Below are 23,842 nucleotides of genomic sequence, written 5' to 3'. Positions count from 1 at the left end.
GTCTGAGGAACATATATTTGGAAGACGTGAATCTTGAATGCACAAACTGCCTTCATAGTGGAGTACTGAGATTTCTGGCGCCTTCATAGTGGAGTACTGAGATTTCTGGCGCCTTCATTGTGGAGTACTGAGATTTCTGGCGCCTTCATTGTGGAGTACTGAGATTTCTGGCGCCTTCATTGTGGAGTACTGAGATTTGTGGCACCTTCAATGTGAAGACCGTAAGAAGCATATAGTGCTTATGTTAGCTTTCTTATGGGGGTATATCCAGGGCCATAAGCAGAATTCTCCAAAAGCTCCCCTTCTGTCTTAAAAATAAAACTTGGAAAGAAACCCGTAGACATAAGGCACATTGGAGTCCCCAATGATGAAAGACACAGGTGCCCATGCTGATCCTGCCAAACTCTTCCCATTCATTGTGGCAAGTATCAACGGCTCCCTCGTAGCAGTCGCCAACTAAGCCGCTTACGAGCAAATTTACTGTCCTGTTATGTAGGCTATACATCTAAGAAGACGCCATCCACACACATCTAGTCGCTAGGTCCCAGTCATTTGCTCTTGCCCCTACAGTATCATACACAGATGCATGACTCAAAGGGGTATTGCACATCATTCATCAATGCACTTGTTAATGGAGGCTTTATTGACCATCCCCCTAGACCTTTGCCATGCTCGCATCAATGTTACTGTTTATGACCACAGCAGCACTGACCTTGTAGACTAGAATAGGGAAGTCTTTATCAATGTCCGTACCGTTGACTTGGAACAAAGACAACTAATATTGCCCGAACTGACAAAAGGGCCTAAAGAAAGATGACGTAGTGCACCTTTGGAATCTGGAGCCTTGTGTGCTTCAAACAGCTTGTAGGTCTAACTATATGAAACTAGTAACCCAGGAACACGTAGGGCATTACATTGATAGTGGATTTCAAGGTTTTGCACGAAGTCTAACCACTTTTTGATAAGACATGGATCTGGAGGTGGTCGCAAAGGTCCCAATCTCTTCAAATCATCCAATAGTTGAAGACCCTGGTCATCCATTTGGATACCTCTCAAGGTCTATGGCACTTGCTGAGCCAGCAGCTCGATGTCCGGAGGAACCAGAACATTCATGCTCCATCCCAACGTGCTCTATGTATCTGGCGTTTCGTTATTCACTGCCAGCAAGTATTCAAGGCTTGCAGGAGTGTACTAACTTTGTTGCTTACTTGTCATGGGAGCATGACTCCTACCGCCTCAGAGCCCGCCCAACCCTCCCCCCACCACCACTTAGAACCTTCTAGAGTTTAAAATACTCTTGTCTGTATGTACGATCTAGCGCATATCCAAATGCCTGGTACCTAATGCTATCCAAAAAATGAAGACTTTTGACTATTTCTGGATAGTTTCCACTGGTTAAATACTTTCCACATATTGAAAATACATGACATCTTGGCGATACAAGGCGGTGACTGGCTAGAATCATTTCATATTTTCATCTTCAGAATGCTTATTTTCACATACTCCCCAAAATATGTTGGGGGTTTTAGACTTGATTTGCAGTACAATGGTTCCCCTTTGGTCGGAAGAATATACTTTCTGGTTTCCTACCCTCCAGGGGGTTCAGAGGGTGCTCACCACAAGCATCAGTGTATTCATTTTTACCCATAGCTGGGTGATTGGATGATCAGTCCCTTCACAGCTCATTTTGGAGATTGTTGAAAATAGTGGTTGAAGAATGTTGTGCAGCTTTTGAACAAACAGAATAAATCCAACCTGGCTTCATTGTATTAATTGGGATAAATCTTGTAACCTCACTAAGGATGAGTTTTTTCATTCGTAGAAACAGTTGTTGCTATCTTAGAAACTCGTTTTACAAGGTAAAAGATTGAAGCCTTTTGTTTTATAGGATTCTGGGCCTTGTGACCTGACATCATGTGGTGCTCCTTGCAAGCCTTGTGTATGGCACACTTTCAGCTATTTAGGTAGTTGAGCCAGCATGGCCATTCTCAGCACAGAAATCAGTTTCTTCTAACATTTCATTACAAATGGCAATTTTTATGAAATGTAAGATTATCCACATTTTGCATATTTCAAAATGTATTATTTTTGTAGTTTTAGTGTCTGGTACAGTGTGGAACATGGTGCCAGTGACAAAGGAGGCGCCACTTATGTCTGGAGGTCTTGCTGAAAACCATGTACTGGGGCAAACCTTAAACTGGCTTAGATGGTGCTGCAGGGGGTGGTTTTGGTGGGGAGATATTGGGGGTGGAGGGTCAACCCCGGCATCCTAAGCAGAAGCCAAGAGGTGGAGGGATTGGGGCATGCAAGGTTACAGTGCAAGTGCATAGGATGGAGCGGGAAGGATTGGAGGGGAAAATTGGGCACCAGAACAAAAAAGGAGCAGAGGATCAAGTTGACTAGGTACAGAACACTGCGAAACGTAAGCTGCAACCACTGTGCAGAGGGTGTGTGACCAGAGCTGTGCTTGGCAGAGATTTGGGCAGGCAACACTGGAGCAAGTCATATATATTGAAGGAAAAACTGTTGAGAAAATTACTTTTTAAAGAAACAAGCTCTTCGAAAGACCATGGGGCCACCAATTTGAAATAAGATCCCTCAGATAGGTTTTTTCAATTTCGGCAGAACGCCATTTGCTTATGACAAGTTTAAAAATAGTTTACTCTGTCCTTTCCTTGCGACTTCGCCCAATTCATTGACGCGGTTGAAAAGACAGCGCAGTCGGACGAATTCAAGATTAGACTGACCCTTTCAGCCTTGGAAGGGCCTGGGTCCTTACAGTAGGGAGAGTGGGGTGCGGTCATTGTAAAATGCATTTTCCCACCCTTTCTCTTTCTCGCCTGGCTGCCTTTCCCAGACACGGATGGAACACCTTTTAATTTCTGCCCCACTTGTAATAAAACATTTCCGTGGATCGACGGTGTGCAACCTGTGTTTAAACCACGATGAAGGGCATTGTCTAGCCTGAGATCACAGAACTAAGCGCTGGGCCCATAATGCAATGCAGGCCGAGGCCGCCATCTACGTGGCGGGAGCTTCCAGTGACGGCAGCGTCACCATCTTTTTGGAGGGCCACGGGAACAGCCAAGTTCCCAAGTGCAGGCCCCCAACCCTAAGACAGGCCGGCGGTTCTGTTACGGGGACGACACTCGACAGTAAGAGCACTTCCACTACACACGCCACTAAACTCACATCCCGGGGTGATGAGTCTGTGCTGTTGACCAAACGCCCAGATACGGTGTCTATGGGGGACATCTGTTGATTCCCTGTCCTCTGTGCACTCGAGGTCCCGATCGCCCCATGACAGGCCCCGGAAACCGAAAGACGCCACCCATAAAATATCGACCGAACGTCGGCAGACGAGGCGGAGGTCCATCCCAATACCAAGAGTCAACATAATTCGTCAATCAGCTGTAAAGTCAACACTGGGTTCTCTCACCTGGTTAAACGTGTCCCTGAGAGTCTGCTAAAGACTACTCATACCAAAAAGTCTTCCAAGAGTTCTAATCGTAAAGAAAAGTCTCATAAGGACAAGTTAAAGTCTACCCCTTCTAAGGAAGCGTTACCTGTGCCACAAGAGGAGGGTTCTTTGGCTGAGGCCTTACAGAATAAGGGCCTATCCAAACCTACTTCCTTAGTACAAGCCCCTACCCGTCATTACCCTGGGGTCATCCCCAGTTCAGCCGAATGGACTGCGGAGGACATAGGGTGAGGTTAAGAATGGCTATTAAACTTTCTAATTACACCTTCTACTCAGGCTTCCAGCCCCTGACTGCCAGGCCTCAGCCCCTGCTTCATCCCAGCCACAAGCAAAAAGGTTGCATACAGCAGCTGAGCTTTGACGTTAATACAGACACTGAAGGGGATAATTGGGATTACCAACATTCGGAATATTACTATGATGGTGATGAGACAGAGGTATATACCCTGGCCTCACCAATTCAACGAGATTCTCCAGTGCCTGATTCTCCAGTAGACAATCAGCCTCTCCACAATGACATATTAATTGAAGGAGCTGAACTCTTTGGTATTCAGACACATGAGACTCAGCAAGACAAGGACTTTGTCGAAGATATTTTGGGAGACAAGAAGGCTGCCACCCAATTCATCCCAATTTTAAAATCTGTCCAGAGAAGAATCCAACCTTCACTAGAGACACCTAACCAAACATGTGCAGTAAACCTGCGGGCAAAGAAACTTTTCCGCCTGGCGCCGTCTGACCCACTCTGTATCCGGGGCCAGCTTAAACCAGATTCGCTCGTGGTCACAACTATCCGTAAAAGAGCGGGGACACCACTAGCCTCTTCGGAGGCTCCCCCAGACAAAGAGCAAGAAGCTCTATACCATGGGAAGGAAGGTAGCGACTTCAGCAGCGTTTCAAGCTAGAATCGCCAAATATTCTACACTGTTGGTAAGTTATGATTGCCATAAATGGTATGAAATAACCACCCTAATGGCTTCTGCTCCCGAGCCTTTAAAGTCTCAACTTGCATTAGTAGCGGCTGAAGGCAAAGCTACGGCCAGCTGCTTTCTCAAGAATCATCTCGACGCTGCAGAAAATGCAGGCTGAATAATCGCTGAAGGAACCATAATCAAGCACCACGCTTGGCTTCGCCAGTATGGCTTTAAGCTGGAGACCCGGGCGATGTTACTTAACATGCAAGTGGAACCAACGGTCTTATTCGGCAAAGCGGTAGAGGACACCCTGAAGTCCGCCAAGGAGGAATAGGACACCCTGAAGTCCCTCGGGCAACTAAATAATAAACCTCCTGGCCAGAGACGGGAACAATTTTTGCTGCTTTTGTGGCCAAAATTCGCAGAGGCGCCGGGTACGTACAAAGTCAAACTTGTTCCCAGAATAACAACCAAGGTCGGGCGTCACAGGGTTACCTGGGAGGCCAGCGCAGATCCTGCGGCCGGGGGAGGTTCTCCACATCTAGAGGACCAACTCCCAAGCAATGACTGCCCGCTACAGGTCTCCTCCCATGTCTCCCCAGTAGGGGGACGGTTTTCACACTTCACCCACGCATGGGAGGGAATAACCACAGACCAGTGGGTGCGATCCACAGTAGCGGGTGGTTATTGTGTGGAGCTCCTCCAAAAACCATCGAACCATCCCCCGCACCAAAGGAAGACCACAGAAGAAGAACAGCTCCTCCTTCTCGAAGAGGTCAATGCATTGCTTCTCAAGGACGCTATAGAGATTGTGCCATCCAGCTAGGTAAACCGGGGTATTTATTCAACCTACTTCCTTGTGTCAAAGAAAGATTGAACTATGCACCCAGTGTTAGACACCTATGTAAAGCCACAAAAATTTTGCATGACAACGCTGCAAGTAATCCCTCTGCTAAAACGGGGAGATTAGATGGCAACGCTGGATTTGAAAGATGCCTAGTTTCATATTTCAATGTTCCCAGTGCACAGAAGACTCTTGAATTTCAAAATACCAAACCAGCACTTCCAATTCAAGATGCTACCCTTCGGCTCCAAGGGTATTCACCAAGGTACTGGTGGTGGCAGTGCACCTGTGCAGGGAGACAATACCAGTGTACCACTACCTGGACTGGCTGATCCCGGGGGAATCACCCCATCTTTGCAAACTAAACACACAAACAACTATAAACCTTCTCTTCCAATTGGGTTTCTCAATAAACTAGAAAGTCAAGTCTTCTACCAAACGCAACAAAAGAGTTCAAAACATGCTTCGGCAAATACCCTAGTATCCAGCCTGTCGCCAGATAAGCGTAAGAAAGCAATGTGTTTACTAGGCATGGCAGCATCGTGCATATACCTGGTCCCACACTCAAGTCTGTGCATGCGCCCCATGCAGGAGTGGTTGGCGAAACAGTGGTCTCAGGCAAACGGTCAGAGGGACGATCTAGTGGTTGTTTTGCCAACACTAGTTCAAAACCTACGCTGGTGGACAAGGGGAAAACCTGTTAAAGGAAAAACCCTTCCACAATCCGGAAGCGCAAGCGATCGTTAAAACACTCATCACTCTCCAAATGGGGGGGGCTCGCTACCTTCAACACACAGCACATGGTCTGTGGACTCACATCACAGAACCACGTCAACCTGTTGGAACGACTAGCAGTATTCAAAGCTCTTCAAGCATTCGAAGCGCAGCTGACAAACCAGAAGGTTCAAATATTTGTAAACAAATAGGGGGGGGGGGGCACACTCTCCAAACCTGTCCAAGCTGGCACAGAAAATATGGAGGTGGCCACTCAAAATGGGGATGTTCCTATCATCCCAACACGTTCCAGGGGAACTCTACACCCTAGCAGACTCACTCTCTGAACAGAGATCCCCTACCAGAAGAACACGAGTGGCAACTAGACCCAGGTGTAGTAGACCACATCTTCTCCCAGTGGGGTTACCCCACGCTAGACTTGTTCGCTACCGGAGAAAACAAGCAGTGCTCAGACTTCATGTCCAGGTACCCCCAAACCAACCAGGCTCCAAGGGGAATGCCCTATGGATGAACTGGTCAGGGACATTTGCTTACGCTCCCCCCACCACCCCACCCCCCGACTCCCTTAATGAGCAAGGTAGTGAACAAGATTCACAAGGACAAATGACGCTCATCCTAGTTGCTCCCATGTGGGCAAGACAACCATGGTATCCATATCTGCGCAAACTGCGATGTGCAATCCCATCAAACTCCCATGTCAGACGAACCTACTGACCCAACACTGGGTAATGAGTACACCCTCAACCACAATCAATGAACCTAGCAACCTTGCTCCTTAGGGCATAGAGATCAGACACCTTAATCTGCCACAACGGTGTATGGATCACCTCAAGGAGGCTCAAACAAAACACTAGACACTTATTTCAACAAGTGGAGAAGATTTGTAATTTGGTGCCAGTCTAAGCAAATAAACCCCATAGAATGTACTCCATCCCACATTCTAAAATATATGCTCCACTTGTTAGGCTTGGGGTTAGTATTCAACTCCATAAAGGTCCACCTGGCGGCTTTATCAGCATACACCACCTCTCAGTAAGGTATCATGGTGGAAAATTCCATTCATGAAAGCTTTCATGGAAGGTGTAAAGAGACTCGACCCTCCAATTTCTAATCCACTGCCAGTCTGGCATCTCAATGTTGTACTCTAAGCTTTTGGGGCCCCCATTCGAGCATATGCACAAGTCAAGACTTAAACACCTGACATACAAGACTGCCTTCTTAGTGGCTATTACTTCCATAAGAAGAGTTGGTGAATTACAAGCATTGTCAGTACAGGATCCTTTCTTTATCATTCATAAGGACAAATTGGTTTTACATAACCATCCGAGGTTCTCTCTAAATTAATTTCCAGATTCCATGTAAACCAATCCATTGAGCTACCAGACTTCTTTCAGAATCCAACTAGTTCAGCTGAGGTAAAACTCCACCCATTAGATGTAAGGAGGGGCGGTCCAGGTCAGCGTCCTTGTTACAGGGACAACAGCCGGCGGCAGAAGCAATATCACTACCCCTTCCACCAAACGTACAACCCACTGCCGAGACACGACACACGTGTCAAGCAAACTGCAGCGCACAGCGTCTAGGGAGAGGTCCTTTGAATCCTTGTCCTCTGGGCACTCCCGATCGAGATTGCCACATGACACGCCCCGACTGTCGAAAGACCGAACATATGTGGATAAAGACATTCCCAAAGATCAAAGAGTCAGCTGACGAGACTTCGGATCTGACCGTAGCTGAAATTTGACATTCTGCATCCATAGCGATAATGCCCACACAGGCGGGACTAGCCATTCAGTAAAAAACGCGACCCAGAAGGCCTTGCTAAATCAAAGAAATCTAAGAAGAGTTCTTCTTAGACCCCTCATAGGGATAAATCACAGGATAGGTCCCCTCACAAGAGTAGGGAACTTCAGGCACAAGATTCCCTGTCTTCAGCCTTGAAGAAAAAGGCTACACCTTCTACTTTAATCCCACCCACTGCAGATGATTTAGGTCTCCCACCTCAACTTATGGTTGTTGCTAGTTCTGCCCAATGGTCAGCTGAAGATATAGATGGGGTCATGAGAAGAATGTCTTGCATGGCAAATTTTTATGAAAAAGACCCTAGATACTTCTCAGGTTTTTGCTCCACCCCTCCAACAGCAGCAGCCTCTGGGTCTCAAAACCCTGTTCAATCCCCTGCTAAAAGGTCTTGCCCTGTGAGCCGGTGCAAGATCCCACTATAATTGAACTATATGACCCGGACACTGATCATGAAGACCTCTATAGCCAAGAGGACGCAGACCCTTACTATGGGGATAATGAGGACGACGAGGGTGATCAAGATACGGACATGCACAACATCGACTCCCCAGTTGATAAGGACCCCCCTGTTGTAGACTCACCCATAGATAATCAGCCTCGTCTAAACAAAGTGCTAATTAAAGCAGCAGAGCACTTCCAAATATCTACTCAAGAAGATTTGCAGGACAAGGATTTCGTTGACTAGATCTTGGGAGATGAGAAGACAGTGTCTCAATGTATTCCCCTACTAAAGTCTGTCCAGCGAAAGGTCCAACCAGCACTAAAAACACCAAATCCAACACGAGCAGTGAACCCCAGCATAGGAAAAACATTTCAGACCTTCCCCCATCTGACCCTCTGTACATCAGGTGTCAGCTAAAGCCTGACTCGCTTGTCGTTACTATGACAAGGAAGAGAGCAGGTACTCCCCTAGCTTCCTCCTGAGGCTCCTCCTGACAAGGAAACTAAAAGGCTATACACAGTGGGCAGGAAGGTTGCCTCTTCTGTTGAATTCCAGACCAGAATAACTAATAACTCTACTTTATTAGCCAGTTTCAACTGCCATAAATGGGGATGATCTTTACTCTCCTCAGCCCCCGGACCCCTGAAGTCTCAATTGGCACTGGTGGCTATAGAAGGAAAGGCAGTTTCAAGCTGCTTGCTAAAAACCAGTCTTGACGCCGCAGACTGCGCCCTCAGAATCCTAGCTGAAGGGACCATTATTAAGCGTCACGCTTGGTTACGCCAATCAGGGTTTAAGCCAGAGACGCAGGCCACTCTCACAAACATGCCCATCGAACCCAATGTACTCTTTGGCAAGGCCTTCGAGGACACCTTGAAAACAGCCAAGGAAGAATATGATGCACTGAAATCATTGTCAATTGACCAATAAGCCGCCTGGCCAGAGGGGAAATGGCAATTTTTGTCGCTCACAGATAATTTTCACAGAGAGGTTTCAGCTCTAACCAAACCCAGGGAAGAGCATGGGGATCAATCAAGGCCAAGCTGCTCAGAATTACCAGAGGACCATGCAGATCTCCCAATCTGGGATGGGGTCCCTCCTCCAGAGGTGGTACCCCACCTCAAACAGTGACCTCCCGCTTCAGGTGCCCTCCCATGCCTCACCAGTGGGAGGGTGCATTTCCAACTTCACCCTAGCAATGGAGGGAATCACCTCAGACAGATGGGTGCTGTCCACCATAGCGGGCGGATATTGTATAGAGCTCCTCGAGTGACCCTGGAACCACCCCCCATGCCAGACAACACTCCAAAGCAGACCAGCGCCGCCTCCGCGAGGAAATCTCCACGCTGCTCCAAAAGGACGCCATAGAAATCGTCTGGCCGACCAGGTAAACAAGGGTATTTATTCAACTTACTTCCTTGTGTCAAAGAAAGATCTAACAATGTGCCCTGATTTAGATTTACGCCTTGCAAACAAATGTCAAGCCACAAAAGTTCTACGCTGCAAGAGGTAATCCCTCTGCTAAAAAAGGGGAATTACATGGCAACACTGGATATGAAAGATGCCTATTTTCATATTTCAATGTTCCCAGCGCACAGAAGATTCTTGCATTTCAGGATGGCGAACCAGCACTACCAATTCAAAGTGCTGCCCTTCGAGATAGCATCTGCTCCAAGAGTATTCACAAAGGTACTGACGGTGGTGGCAGCACACCTGCGCAGGGAGGCAATCTCTGTGTACCCTTACCTGGACGACTGGCTGATTACAGGTGATTCTCCCCTAATTTGCAGGCAAAACATTCAAAGAACTATCAACCTTCTGTCAATTGGGCTTCTCCAACTTGAAACAAATCAAGCCTACTGCCAAGCACAACCAAACAGTTACCGAAGAGGGGTTGGTCTTACAGTCAGAGGAAAGAGTCCCAAGCATGTTACTGCAAATACAGCATTATCAGGCCATCCGCCAGATAAGGGTGCGCAAAGCTTTGCGTTTGCTAGGCATGATGGCATCTTGTATTTACCCGGTACCTTACGCGCGCCTGCGACCCATGCAGGAGTGGTTGGTGAAACAGTGGTCTCAGGCAAGTGGTCAGTGGGATGATCTAGTGGTCATTTCGCCAACACTAGTACAACATCTTTGCTGATGGACAAGAGAATCTGTTGAAGGGGAAACCCTTCCACGATCCGGAAGTACAAGCGATTGTCACGACAGACGCCTTACTCGCCGGGTGGGGGCTCATTACTTTTAATACACAGCTCAAGGTCTATGGTCTCATGCGACAGCACAGAACTACATTAATCTTCTGGAACTACTGGCAGTATTCAAAACCCTTGTAGCATTTGATTTTCACCTAGCTAACAAATCTGTGAAAGTCCTGACCGACAGCACTAAAGCAATGTTTTATAGCAACAAATGGGGGTGGGTGGGGCACACGCTCTCCAAATCTGTCCAGGCTTGCGCAACAAATTTGGAAATGGGCACTCAAACTGAAGATATTCCTATTGTCGTTGCACGTTCCAGGGGAACTCAACTCTCTGGCAGACTCGCTGAGCAGAGATACCCTACCAGAGGAACCCGAATGGCACCTACACGCAGGGGGTCGTAGAACACCTTCTCTCAATGGGGTGTCCCCCCAATGGACTTGTTCGCTACAAGCAAAAACAGTCAATGCCCAGACTTCGCGTCCAGCTTCCCCCAGCCAGGCTCCAAGGTGAACGCCCTTTGGATGAACATGTCAGGGAAATTTGCTTACGCCTACCCCCCTCCTCCACCAACACCTCTCATGAAGAAGGTGGTGAACAAGATCAACAAGGAACAAGTGACGCTCATCCTAGTTGCGCCTATGTAGGCAAGACAACCTTGGTATCCACATCTGCGAAGACTGGCGATGTGCGATTCCCATCAAGCTCCTGTGCCCGTAGAATCTGCTCGTCAGCACGGGGGACTAACCGTGCACCCTCAACTTCACACCATGACCTTGGCAGCATGGCTCCTGTAGTCCTAGTCGGACATCTTAACCTTCCACAGAGCGGTATGGATATCTTGAAAGAAACAGGAAAGCCTAACACTAGGCACTGTTATTTTGACAAGTGGAGATTTGTGATTTGGTGCCAGTCTAAACAAATTAACCCCATAGAATGTACTCCTTCCCACATTTTAACTTGTATGCTCCACTTGCTAGATTCAGGGTTAGTATTCAACTCTTTAAAGGTACACCTGGCGGCCTTGTCAGCCTATACCACCTCCCACAATAAGGTCTCATGGTGGAAGCTACATGTCATCAAAGCATTCATGGAGGGAGTAAAGAGACTCCATCCTCCAATTTCAAACCCACCGCAAGGATCGGATATCAATGTTGTACTCTCTAAGCTCATGGGACCCCCTTTCGAGACAATGCATAAGTCTAGTCTCATCTGACTTACAAAACTGCCTTCTTAGTTGCTATTACTTCGATAAGAAGAGTTAAATATAAGCTTTGTCTATGGAGGATCCTTTCTTTATCATACACAGGGACAAGCTGGTTTTATGTACTCACCCTAGGTTTTCTCCTAAGTTTATCTCTAAATTTCACCTAAGCCAGTCTATTGAGCTACCGGCTTTCTTTCAGAACCCCACCAGCCCAGCTGAGGTAAAACTCCACACACTAGATGTGAGGAGGGCGGTCCTATACTATGTAAACAAGACCAGACCGCTAAGAAAAACAGACCAACTGTTTTTCTTCATAGCATCAGGCAGAGGAGACCGCATTTCAAAGAATGCCATCTCCAGGTGGATAGTGAGATGCATACAATTGTGCTATTCCCCATCAAACTAGACACTGCCTTTCACGGCCAGAGCTCGCTCCACAAGGAGCTCAGGAGCCACTCTAGCTTTCATTGCCAATGTCCCTCTAGACACCATTTGCAAAGCAGCTACATGGAGCTCAGTACACACCTTCGCTCAGCATTACTGCATTGACAGTCATTCCAAGACAAATACACAGGTGGGACAAGCAGTTCTATGACATATCTTCGCACATGAACCTTCTTACATCCCACCACCTTATCCTAACACTGCTCGCTAATCTATGCACAGCATGTGATCTAAGCAGATTCCACAAGCCTCAGAAGGGATACATTACTCACTGTAATTGTATTTATGATGCTTGTATATGCTTAGATTCACATGCGCCCACTCTTCCTCCCCTCAGAGAAGCGCATGGATGCTTATGAGCTTGTCTAATATGTATAGGCTTGGATATGACCGTACTCGCGCTACACTTCATGTTAGAAAAATGAGGGACCCTGATGCGTGAAGGACCATGGGTACAGTGCACGTCACACTAGGGATAGTATTACAAATGCACCCAGTCAACCTCCTTTTTCGAATTTGAAAAACAAACTATGCAATACTCTATACCCACCACTATATGTCCGCCTATGCAAATCATGTGAATCCAAGCAGATTCAAGCATCAGAGGGAAGATAACGGTAAGTAATGTATGCCATATAGGTTACATTTCCTGATTGCAATTGCAACTACTTATAGAGAAATATGTTAGTGGTCAATGGTGCTTATTCCATCTAGAAACCAGTCTCGAGGTGGCTAATAAGCCCATTCTCCTCTGACCATTTTTCCAGGTGGGCCAAGACTACACTTGCAAAACTTTTGCCCCAACGTCTGACCAGGAGATCGGTCATTAAAGGCAAGGGTCTTCCCGTCCTCCCTTGTACAATAGGATTATTTCTGCCCTAGTCAATGATTTTGGGATGGAATTGGCAGCCAATATGGTGCCCTAAAACACAGATCAGACTTGATTCCACATTGACCTTATCGGTTCCCAGTGCTTTTATTTTTTAAATGCGCTTTTAATTGCCACGCAAATCTTTTTAAACGTAAATGCAAGGGTAATGGGGTTGTCGGTGGACTGTGGAATTAATCCGTTGTAAGGATGTTGAAGAAAATAAATGACAAATGTGGCATGTTGGTTGCTATAAACTTTTATTTATAGTTAAAAGAAACGCTCACTATCCCCATTGTCTAAGAAGGGTTTCCCTGCCTCAAACTAATACTAAAGGATCTGTAAGAATGTCCATAAAAAATCACTCTGCCATCCTGTGTCTCGACCTATTTCTATCCCTTAAACTACAACTAAAGAATAATCCGACAAAGTTCTTTCTCCAGGAGAATGACTCCCTTCTGGTATTCGGGTGGTGTTCCCAAAATGTTCTCTTGCAAATGGATGCCAGGGGAATTATTCCCTTCCCCTGGCTTGTGATTCCAACAAAACCTTTGTACAACGCCACTTTCGGGACAAATAGAATTACTCCTTTTTCCTGGTACTTGCCTGCACACTCCAATATAGTTCACAACAAATCCAGGTGGAATGACAGCCTTCCCGTGGCGTCTTGGGAGTATAAAAGTACTCCAGTTTCTTTAACAGGAGAATGACTCCCATATCCTGTTATTTTCTGTATCTTTCAACTTGATGTTTATTTTGCCACTCTCTCACTTTATTAGCAAAGTCCCAAATCCTTCTCTGGGTTTCAGTACACTTCTCGGATGCTTGATTTAATTGTCTTAGTATCCCTGCCCCTTCTTTGGTGATCAGTGGGCTTATTGGTGCCACTGTGACAAAGTTCTCCTCAGATGCTCACTCCACTCTTCCCAAAAGCTTGGTTGCTACTACTGGGCCAGGGGAGTGCCGATCGAGCCTGCCTCTCCGACATGTCCCCTCTGGGTCTATCCTACCTCCCGTTACCTTCTCTGAGACTTCGGTATGCCAGCGGTGCTTCCTGGGACTGGGGTCCGGCTCTTCGAGCTTCTCTCGTACACAGCGGCTTTGTGCACTGCTGTACTGCTCAGTTCTCTTCCTGCTTCATGCTCTGGTCTGCTCCAGCTGGTCCCATGGAGAACTCCCTCAGCGATTCACTGACGTCCTCTGCTCTTCTGTATCTGTGGTTTGCTGACAAGATTTGAAACTCATGCTCTGGATGGTTTCCACACCTGTTGTCTCTCCCGGCTAGGCTTGACAAGTTCTTTAGTCCATCGTCTCGTCTTGCATACTGTTGCCAGTCCCACCCTGGCAGATTGTCAAAGTCCTTTGTTCCTTTTGACACTTTGATCTTCATGCCTCCTCTAGGCCACCTCGTGCCAGTATATGCAGTCTGTAATATTCATGTCTTCTGTGCTGTTCGTGCTAGTACCTTCTGTTTTGGCTGTATCCCATGTACTACAGTAATACATTGGTCGACTATTAAGGAAGTGGTTTTGAATGGAGGGGTGGTTATGGAAGGTTGGGGTGTGGTGTTCAACAGGGTGTACTATATGGTTGGCCTTGTCCCTAGAGGGGGAGTCCCTCCCCATAATCGCGTATTAAAACACCCCTAGGGAGGACTTTGGGCAATGGCCGCACCACGCTAGCCTCATAGGAAAGGGATCCCATTGAAGAGAAGTGGTGATACCTAGAGAATCATTACTGTTCACTAAATACTCTGAATTCAGAGTTGAGATCTTGAGTATTCAAACCATTTTACTTCAGGAATGTTACCCTGTATAGTTGTATCCTCCATTAGAACTGTGCCTAGCAATCTCCAAAACTTGTATATGTTTGTCAAGCAGAGAGTCCCATGCAGAAGCGGCAAACCCTCCCTTTTTCAACTTCTCTTTATAATTAAATCTGGCATAGCGTAGGGCTAAATTGTTGAGGTTAGCCACATTCTTGACACTGTATATCAGATGTTGCCTTTCTTTTCGCATTGACCATCAAACCATGGCCGCTTTTTTTTTTGTTTTTTTTTCTGTGTGCCCTTTTCCTGACACTTTTTTGCTGGATTTGTTCAAGAAGGGCTATAGTCTATCATTGCCCCTTTGATGTATCTGGATTTCCAAATATTTCTTCCAGGGATGGTGGTAGCTCTGAATAAAGACTAGGCGGGATATATCTTAATCGCATCGGTGGTGAACCAGAAGGAATCGGACGACTTAGTGACACGTTCAAAAAGGGTTGTTTCGAGGGGGTTGGGTCCTCCGACGTATTCCATATCTATGACATGTAATCACCACAGCTGTGCTGCTTCGGAAACTTTTTTCTGCATCCTGCGTTGATGACGTCGATGCGCCGTCGTCGAGGGCCTCCTCCGACGTCATCCGATGTGATAAGTAGGACGCCCGTAGCCTCAGTTCCGTTTTTTCCGCGAACGTGTTGCTTCGTGAATCTCGGTTAACGCCTTGTCTCTTTGGAGTTCTGTTCTTCTCGGTTCTTTGAACCTGTTCGTTTTGTGAAAATCCTTCGTGTGAAGATGTCTTCTACTTCGTCTTCGACCCCGCGTCCGGGTTTCAAGAAGTGCAGGGAGTGTGGGTCCAAGATGTCGGTGACGGACTCGCACGACGCCTGCCTCTGGTGCCTCGGGGAGGCCCACGACACGGATGACTATCGACTGCCAGACGCTCACGTCCAAAGCCTTACGCGAACGTAAGAAGTTGTCGGTAGGTCGGGTGTCCAAGCCCAGGAAGTTGAAGTCTGCGGGGCTTTCGACGGATGATTCGAGGGGTGACTCTCCGCATCATCGTCGGAAGTCTTGTGGGTCTCCTTCTAGGAGTCTGTCTCGCCACTCCTCAGCCTCTTCGATGCATTCTCGGAAGCGCCGACACCGTTCGTCTTCCAGGTCCTCTTCGGAGTACTCTGCCCGGCACGTCGCTTACCCCACCAGCCTTGCGACGCCGCAGGAATGGACTTCCTTCGGGAAGAAAATGCTGGCGATTCTTGAGTAGCAGGGTACTAAGCCGTCCGCGCCCCCGAATGGGGTCGGTCGTGAGAGGTCGAGAGACACCGCTCACAAGAGTGGTCGGCACGAGTCACGGGAGAGGTCCCGTTCGGACAAGGAGACTCGTTCTCGACGTACCCGTTCCAGGTCCCGGTCCTCGACTCGTTCGAGACCGTGTGCACCTGTGAGGTCTTCGAGGAAGTCGTCGACGCTCAGGTCGTCGAGGGACACGCTCGGGGCTCCGGCCTCGAGAGCTGTGTCGACGCCGCCGATGCTGGAGGCGCTGCATCTGACGTCGACACCGATCCCGTCGAAGCCGATCCCCTCGGCGCAGATGCCGGTTCTCTCTGCGCCGATTCGCTCGACGCCTTTCGTGTCAGAGGTACCCCGTGGCACGGGAGAACCCCTTAGGAAGGCTCTGGTTAAGAGCAAGCACTCTCGGGTGCCTTCTTTTCGCCACCTGGACTAGATTTCAGAGGCGGATGACGATTTCTGATGGCCTGGTTCCTAGTCAGGTTCCAGATGAAATTGTCTCGGGCCATGGTCAGTTTGACGATTTGAGACAGTCACTGCATGATGCCAGTGGACTGGACACCCCTCCGGAGGTGGAGTTTTGTAGGCCTGAGCCTGGCTCTCATGCCGATTCCTCGTACTGGCGCCTTATGGCTAGGGTTTCTGAGTACTTGGTATGGTCTGCTCCCCCAGGGGAGTTTGTGCAGGATGATCTGACGGACATGCTTGATGTTGGTCCCCCAACTGATCCGGTACTGCCGTTCCATATGGCTTTACAGAGAAGGGTGGCGGCGGCTTGGACTGCTCCGGAGAGTCTCCCGGCGATGGGCAGATCCTTGTTGCAAAAATACCGTCCAGCCAGTAGCGACCCCTGCTACTTGACCAGGCACCCCACTCCGGAGAGTTTGGTGGTGCAGGTGGCCACGGCCCCGGCAAAGCAGGCGTCGTACCCTACCATCCCTCCTGATAGGGACGACAAACTTTTTGATGGCTGGGCGAAGAAAGTGTTTTCTTCTGGTGGTATGGCGCTTCAGGCGGCCAACTCCATTTGTGCCTTGTCTCGTTTCACACACACTCTGTGGAACTGTGTTGCATTGGCGGCTGAACATATTCCCGAAGGGGACGAACGGGATGGTTTCCTTGCTATGGTCCAGGATGGTAAGGATGCCATGTGTGAGTCCGTTCAGTCGGGTTTGGACTTAGCTGAATGCGTCAGTAGGTCCATGGCGGCGAGCACCGTAATACGCAGGTTTGCCTGGTTGCGGAAGTCGGGGTTTGCTCCTGATGTGCAGTCCCGGCTCCTCAACATGCCCTTTAACGGTGAACACCTTTTTCGCAGCAAGGCTGACGAGAGCCTTGAAAGGTTGCAGACCTCAAAAGCTGCAGTGAAGTCGTTGGGCGCTGCAGTTCGCCAACCTCAGCCTTTTCGTCTTAGGGGACAGCAGTGGAGGGGTGGTTCCTTTCGCTATTACTCCTTCAGTAAAGCGAGAGGAGCTGGCAGTCAAAGAGGTCAACGCAGGGGTACCAGAGGTGGACGACAGGGTACCCGTGGTGCCAAGGCCGCTCGGGCAGTTGCCTCTTTGCCCTCAGGTAACGCCGCAGCCGCTCCCATTCAGTCATGAGGCCATGTCCCATGGTTCGCCGGTTGGGGGAAGGCTGGCGCAGCATCTTGTAGAGTGGCAAGCCATTACTTCAGATGTGTGGGTTCTGGAGATCATAACCCACGGCTACTGTCTTCCCTTTCGGCACAGGCCTCGCGACAATCCACCGGGGAACCTCTCTGCAGAGTCCGGATCCGCTCCTTGCGCAGGAAATTCAAGCCCTGCTGGAGAAAGGCGCCATAGAACTGGTGCCTGTAGCGGAGAGGAACAAGGGATGGTATTCCCCTTATTTTTTGATTTCGAAGAAAGACGGGGGATTGAGACCCATCATGGACTTGCGCAGTTTGGACAAACTCCTCAGGAAGGACAAGTTCAAGATGGTTACTCTCTCTCTCAAGTCCTCCAGGCCCTTCAGCTTCAGGACTGGTTGGTGTCACTCGACCTCAAGGATGCTTACTTCCATGTGCCGATCCACCCCAAGCACAAGAAGTACCTGAGGTTCGCGGTTGGCGACTCGCACTTTCAGGTCCTGCCGTTCGGATTGACCTCCGCCCGAGGGTTTTCACCAAGCTCATGGTGGTGGTGGCAGCGCATCTCAGGCAAGGGGGATTCATGTCTACCCCTACCTGGACGATTGGTTGATCAGGGGGAGCTCTCCCGAGAAAGTCCTGGATCATCTGTCCGTCACCTGCCACTCCCTTCACAGGCTGGGCTTCTCCCACAATTTAAAGAAGTCCCATTTGACGCCAACACAGCGGCTCCAGTACATCGGAGCAGTGCTCGACACTTCCCTGGGGCAGTGTTTTCCTCCCCAGGTGAGGGCTCTTCACATTCAGCAGATGGTGCACAAGTTTCAGCATGCCCAGACGCTCCCAGCGTTCGAGTTCTTGAGGTTGCTCGGCCTCTTGGCATCCTGCATTCTTCTGGTGCCAGATGCTCGCCTGCGGATGAGATCTTTGCAGTGGGCGCTCAAGACGCAATGGTCGCAGTCCTCTGGCAGGATGTCGGTCCCGGTTCAGGTGCCGCCCTTGGTCGCCCGGGACCTTCTCTGGTGGGCCGTCGAAGGCAACTTGATGAAGGGGGCTCCATTTTGGCTTCCCTGGCCGGAGGTGACGATCGTGACGGATGCATCCCTCACGGGTTGGGGAGCTCATGCCAACGGGCTGACAGTCAGGGGTTGTTGGTCTCCGTCGGAGTCCAGACTCCATATCAATCTGTTGGAGCTGAGGGCCGTCAGGCTTGCCCTGAAGGCTTTTCTGCCGACTGTGCGAGGAAAGAGTGTCCTGATCCTGACGGACAACACAGTGGCCATGCACTACCTCAACAAAAAGGGGGGGGCCGGGTCACTTCTTCTGTGCAGGGAGGCGATGCAGCTCGAGTTCTGGGCCATCCAGCAGGAAGTTTCGATCTCGGCAGTTCATCTGGCCGGAGACGAAAACGTGACGGCGGACGCTCTGAGCAGGCAGAGCGCGATCTCTCACAAGTGGGAGTTGGCTCAGGAGATTCTCCTGGAGATCTTCGCCCTTTGGGGGACCCCTCAAGTGGATCTCTTCGCCTCCAGTGTCAACCGGAAGTGCGAAAGGTTTTGCTCGCGGGAATTTCCTCCAAAAGAAGCCTTAGGAGACGCGTTCGTGGTGGAGTGGTCATTCCCGCTGCTGTACGCGTTTCCTCCAGTCCCCGTCATCCCGCAAGTGCTGCGGAGGTTACGGAAGTTCGGTTCCCGGATGATCCTCATTGCTCCGGCGTGGGCTCGGAGGACGTGGTACCCGGACCTTCTCAACTTGTCCATCTGCCCTCCGCGTCGTCTTCCCTACCGAGACGATCTGCTCTCATGGGAGGGGGGGGTCAGGTTCTCTATCCAGAGGTCAGATCCCTCAACCTTCACGCTTGGCTTCTGAAAGGTTGAGGTATAGGGATTGGGACCTCCCTGAAGACGTGATGGAGGTGTTGCTTTCGGCCCGAAGGCCAGCAACAAAGTCTCTGTACTGTTGCCGTTGGCGTAAGTTCTGCGACTGGTGCAGAGTTCAGAATGTGGATCCTTTTGCATGTGACATCCCCATGGTTCTGTCCTTTTTACTTTCTTTGGCCCACAGGGGCTTGCAAGTGGGTACCATTAAAGGTTACCTGGCGGCGCTGTCCATCTTTAAGCGCTCGTCTGAAGAGTGTTCTTACTTTAAAATCCCTTTAATTTCACAGTTTCTGAAAGGGCTCACTAATGTGTTCCCTCCGTCACCTTTCCTGGTGCCCGGTTGGGATTTAAACCTTATTCTTAAGTTTCTTATGGGTGCTCCGTTTGAGCCTTTACATTCTTGTCCTTTGAGGCTGTTAACTCTGAAAACTGTTTTTAGTTGCGGTTACTTCCGCTCGCTGAGTGAGTTACAGGCACTTTCAGTTAAGCCACCCTTCACTGTCTTTCACAAGGACAGGGTTGTCCTTAGAGTTCGTCCTCCTTTTCTTCCGAAGGTAGTGACGGAATTTCATTTGGCCCAGAAGGTTGTTCTTCCGGCATTCTATCCTCCTCCGCATCCTGGTAAGGAAGAGGAGAGGCTCCATAGGCTTGATCCTAGGAGAGCTTTAAGCTTTTATGTTTCACGCATGTCCCAGGTCAGAGTGGACGATCAACTCTTTATTGGTTACGCTGGAAAGCATTTGGGGCAAGCTGCGACGAAACAGACTTTGTCTTGCTGGATTATTTTGGCCATCTCGGAGTGCTACTGCTTGGCGGGTAAGGACCCACCGGCTGGCTTGCGGGCCCATTCTACCAGGGGTATGGCTGCGTCTACTGCCCTGCAGAGGGGTGTTCCTATTGGCAACATCTGTGATGCAGCCACCTGGGCTTCAGGACATACATTTGTACGTCACTATTCCCTCGATTCCGTCCGAGCACAGGATCTGGCCTTTGGCAAGGCGGTCCTTTGCTCTGCTATTTGATTGGCTATTCTAAATTTTGATTCTAAATTCTTTCCCTCCTCCTTGCTCTGGTACTGCTTTTGGAGTCTGTCATAGATATGGAATACGTCGGAGGACCCAATCCCCTCGAAGAACAAGTTACTTTCTTACCTGGTAACGTTCTTTCGATGGGATGGTCTGACGACGTATTCCATATCGCTCCCGCCCTGCCTTCCCCGCTGCAGAATTTCTTTTGCGATTACGGCTTACGTTCCGCAAGGCTTTGTGTCTGACTGGCAGTTGATTAGTGTCACACGTTCTGGGGGAAAAAACTACAACTGAGGCTACGGGCGTCCTACTTATCACATCGGATGACGTCGGACGTCGGAGGAGGCCCTCGACGACGGCGCATCGACGTCATCAACGCAGGACGCAGACGCCGAAAAAAAGTTTCCGAAGCAGCACAGCTGTGGTGATTACATGTCATAGATATGGAATATGTCGTAGGACCATCCCATCGAAAGAACGTTACCAGGTAAGAAAGTAACCTGTTCATTTAAATTAAAGGAAAACTAACTTGTCCTATAGCTATGAGGAAGTTCCCTAGCTAACAAAAGTTAAAAACTAAGGGTGCTTGTCAAGTCCAAACAAAGTCCTCTTTCCAAATCCTAAGTACCTAACTGGCCCTACCACTTCGGAAACAAAGCAGACTAAAAAGAAAAGGGAGGTTTGTCTAATAGCCAGCCTCGCTATGGACATCTCTCTGGCCCACTTGTATTAAACTGGTTTTCAGTGTGTCAGTTCTTGAAAATTGTCTTCACAGCTTCATTATGAAATCCTTTTGGAAAGTTCACATAGTCTGTCTGGGTTTCTCTCTCCCTTTGATAAGGAAACCATTTTTAATTATTAAATTTTCCAATCCCTGCAGTACGACTTGAAAATACACTTTTTTCTTTTCTACCTTTTTGTAGCGCTGGGACTTCCCTTATGTCATTTAGCTATTTGGTGAAAAGTATTCTTTCAAAATACAAATTAGACTTGTCCAGTGTAATAATGTTGCTCACAGTGATTTATGCACTATGCTATCCATGATAGTTTTCTGTTTCCTTTTTCTCTGTCTCAACACCAAACTTTTGTCTGTGCTTTCCTCGACTATTTTGGCAGTTATTTCCACTTCATCTTTTCCCGTTATTTCGTGAGGGCATTGTGCCCATCTCATTCTCATTATCTCGCTGTACTTTGTCTGCTATTCCAGCCTTATTTTACATTGCTCATCCCTTTTCCCTATGGCTTGTTTTTGTTTATTTATAGGGCGCCCGAAAACCCTTGGGTAGCTGGGCGCACAGAATAACAAGAATGCTTAGAACTTGTTACAGGTTGCATATTACAGGTTGTTGGTAACATAAATTGTATACAGTAATTACATTATGTACATTCTTTACATGTAAGGGTGGAAAAGTAACAAATTATATACCGTAAATACATTATGTACATTTTACATGTAAGAGTGGAGTGGTATGTGTGTCATCAGGTCACCATGCTCAGGGTCACCGGTTTCAGAGGTCATTGCGTCGAAGCCAGGTGCGGGTATGGCGCCTGAAGCTGTTGTAGGGCTGGTCCCTTCTTAGTTCAACTGGTAGGGCGTTCCAGTACTGGGCTGCTTGCACAGGGAAGCTATTACCTCCTGTTTTTTTTTAGTCGGAATCTAGGGGTTTGGAGGCAGAAGGAGTTGGCTGTTCTGGTTGGTCGTGCAGTGGTTTTTCTTATTCTATCCCTAAGGTATGGGGGCGAGGGGGGCTGCATTGTTCAGGCATTTGAATGTTAGGGTGACAATTTTGAAGGTGATCCTATCGCTAATTTTTAGCCAGTTGTATTTTCTCCGCACATTCGAGATGTGCTCTGTAGCTGGGAGGTTCAGAGCCGTTCTGAGCACGTTGTTTTGTAGGGTTTGAAGTTTATTGATGATGCTTGTGATGTGCACTTCACTGTAGTATTGCCGGCTATGCAGCCTTTCAGTAAAATGTTTGTATTTGATCTCTGGTTCAAAGGGGCTGTGCCTGTTACATTTGCCTTGGGTTTCATATTTGTGTTGGTTTCTGTACCCCTCAAAACCTGCAGACCGGTCTCTCGATTGCTTCCACAGGTACGTAGTGTATTTCCCTGCTGGTGCGCCTCTCAGATGCTTACCGGCGGGTGTTCAGGCTCCTCTTTCCGCTTGGGTCTCAGCATTGGTTGCTGGATGCCAAGCCCACCACTGCTCTTCAGTGGCCACGCCACCTAGGAACAGTTGTCTCTGTCCTCTGTTGCCTTGAACAGAGCCTCTTGCTCGGGTAAGGCATTTGCTGTCCGTCCTCCAGCTAGTCGGTTATTCGTTCTGCTAGCCACCACTGGCTCTGTGGCTTAATGTCGAGCCACCCCTCCTGAAGTTTGCCTCTGCGTAGCACTTGCTCTCCTCCCACCGTGGAAGTTCCTCTACATTCACAAAACATCCTGCTTCTTAAACATGTCATCTGAATGAATTAAGTGATGTCTGTCCTCCATGCTTATGGCCCTTAGGCAAGGTTTGCCATTACCTGAAGCCAATAGGATCACAGAAGGATCCTTGTGATTTATAGTTGCTACTGTTTTCCGACATCCATATATGCAGAAAGGGTAGTTTGGATGGGGAGTCCTTGTCCCCAAGAGGGGAGTCACTCCCAGTTGCCAGACCTTTATGGAGGGTATTGCATAGTGGGATCACCTCCCTAGCCTCAAAGGCGGTCTCTCCCCTCTGGGGAGAAGGGACAAATTGTCTAGATTTGCACATCACATTTGACTACTTGCCTGGGATTGCCTGTTCTACATATTGGTATATACCCCTCATGATCTCAATTTGTTTCAAGCCAGACCATTTTCTAGTGTTAGATTTTAGAGTGACCACTGCCCCCTAAGTTTCACCTCATCTCTTAATTACTGCCCACATCTCTAAACTAATTACTATATAGTCTGAACTCGGCTGACAAAAGTTTGTTTGGCAGGTCGATTTTCATTATTCCTGCCATTACAAGCCCCAAGATTAAGTGAGGCGAATACACTTGCTACTGCAAGGGTGGTATTCTGCCTTTTGGGATGTTCAGCTATTAGTTATGGTTTCTCATACACCATCTTAATCATGAATCACCCAAGTGTCGTATCTAAGGGTTTGTATTGTAGGTTTAAATCGCTCCAAAGATGGTTGGATGCTATGGGGTGCTTACTCCTCCATACCTCAACGTGGGCTTTGAAAAGGATAAAAATATTCATCCCAGTGGATGGGACCCTCACTCACCCAGGGGATTTTGCAGCTGCCTTTGCAACGTTCTATAGGCAACTTTATGCCCATGAGCAGCTGGTGGGG

General features: G+C 48.5%; 1 protein-coding gene across 1 annotated transcript in view; it reads left to right on the top strand.

Annotated features, from left to right (window-relative positions):
• MOB1B (MOB kinase activator 1B) overlaps nt 1-23,842 on the top strand; it is a 357,208-nt gene that overhangs the window by 318,570 nt on the left and 14,796 nt on the right. The window lies entirely within an intron of this gene.

This window comes from Ambystoma mexicanum, chromosome 6p (genome assembly GCF_040938575.1).
Source record: "Ambystoma mexicanum isolate Mex_15411 chromosome 6p, UKY_AmexF1_1, whole genome shotgun sequence".
In the NCBI taxonomy this organism is placed as follows: Eukaryota; Metazoa; Chordata; class Amphibia; order Caudata; family Ambystomatidae; genus Ambystoma; species Ambystoma mexicanum.
The sequence above is the reverse complement of the archived record's forward strand: the minus strand, read 5'-3'. Positions and strand labels throughout refer to the sequence as shown.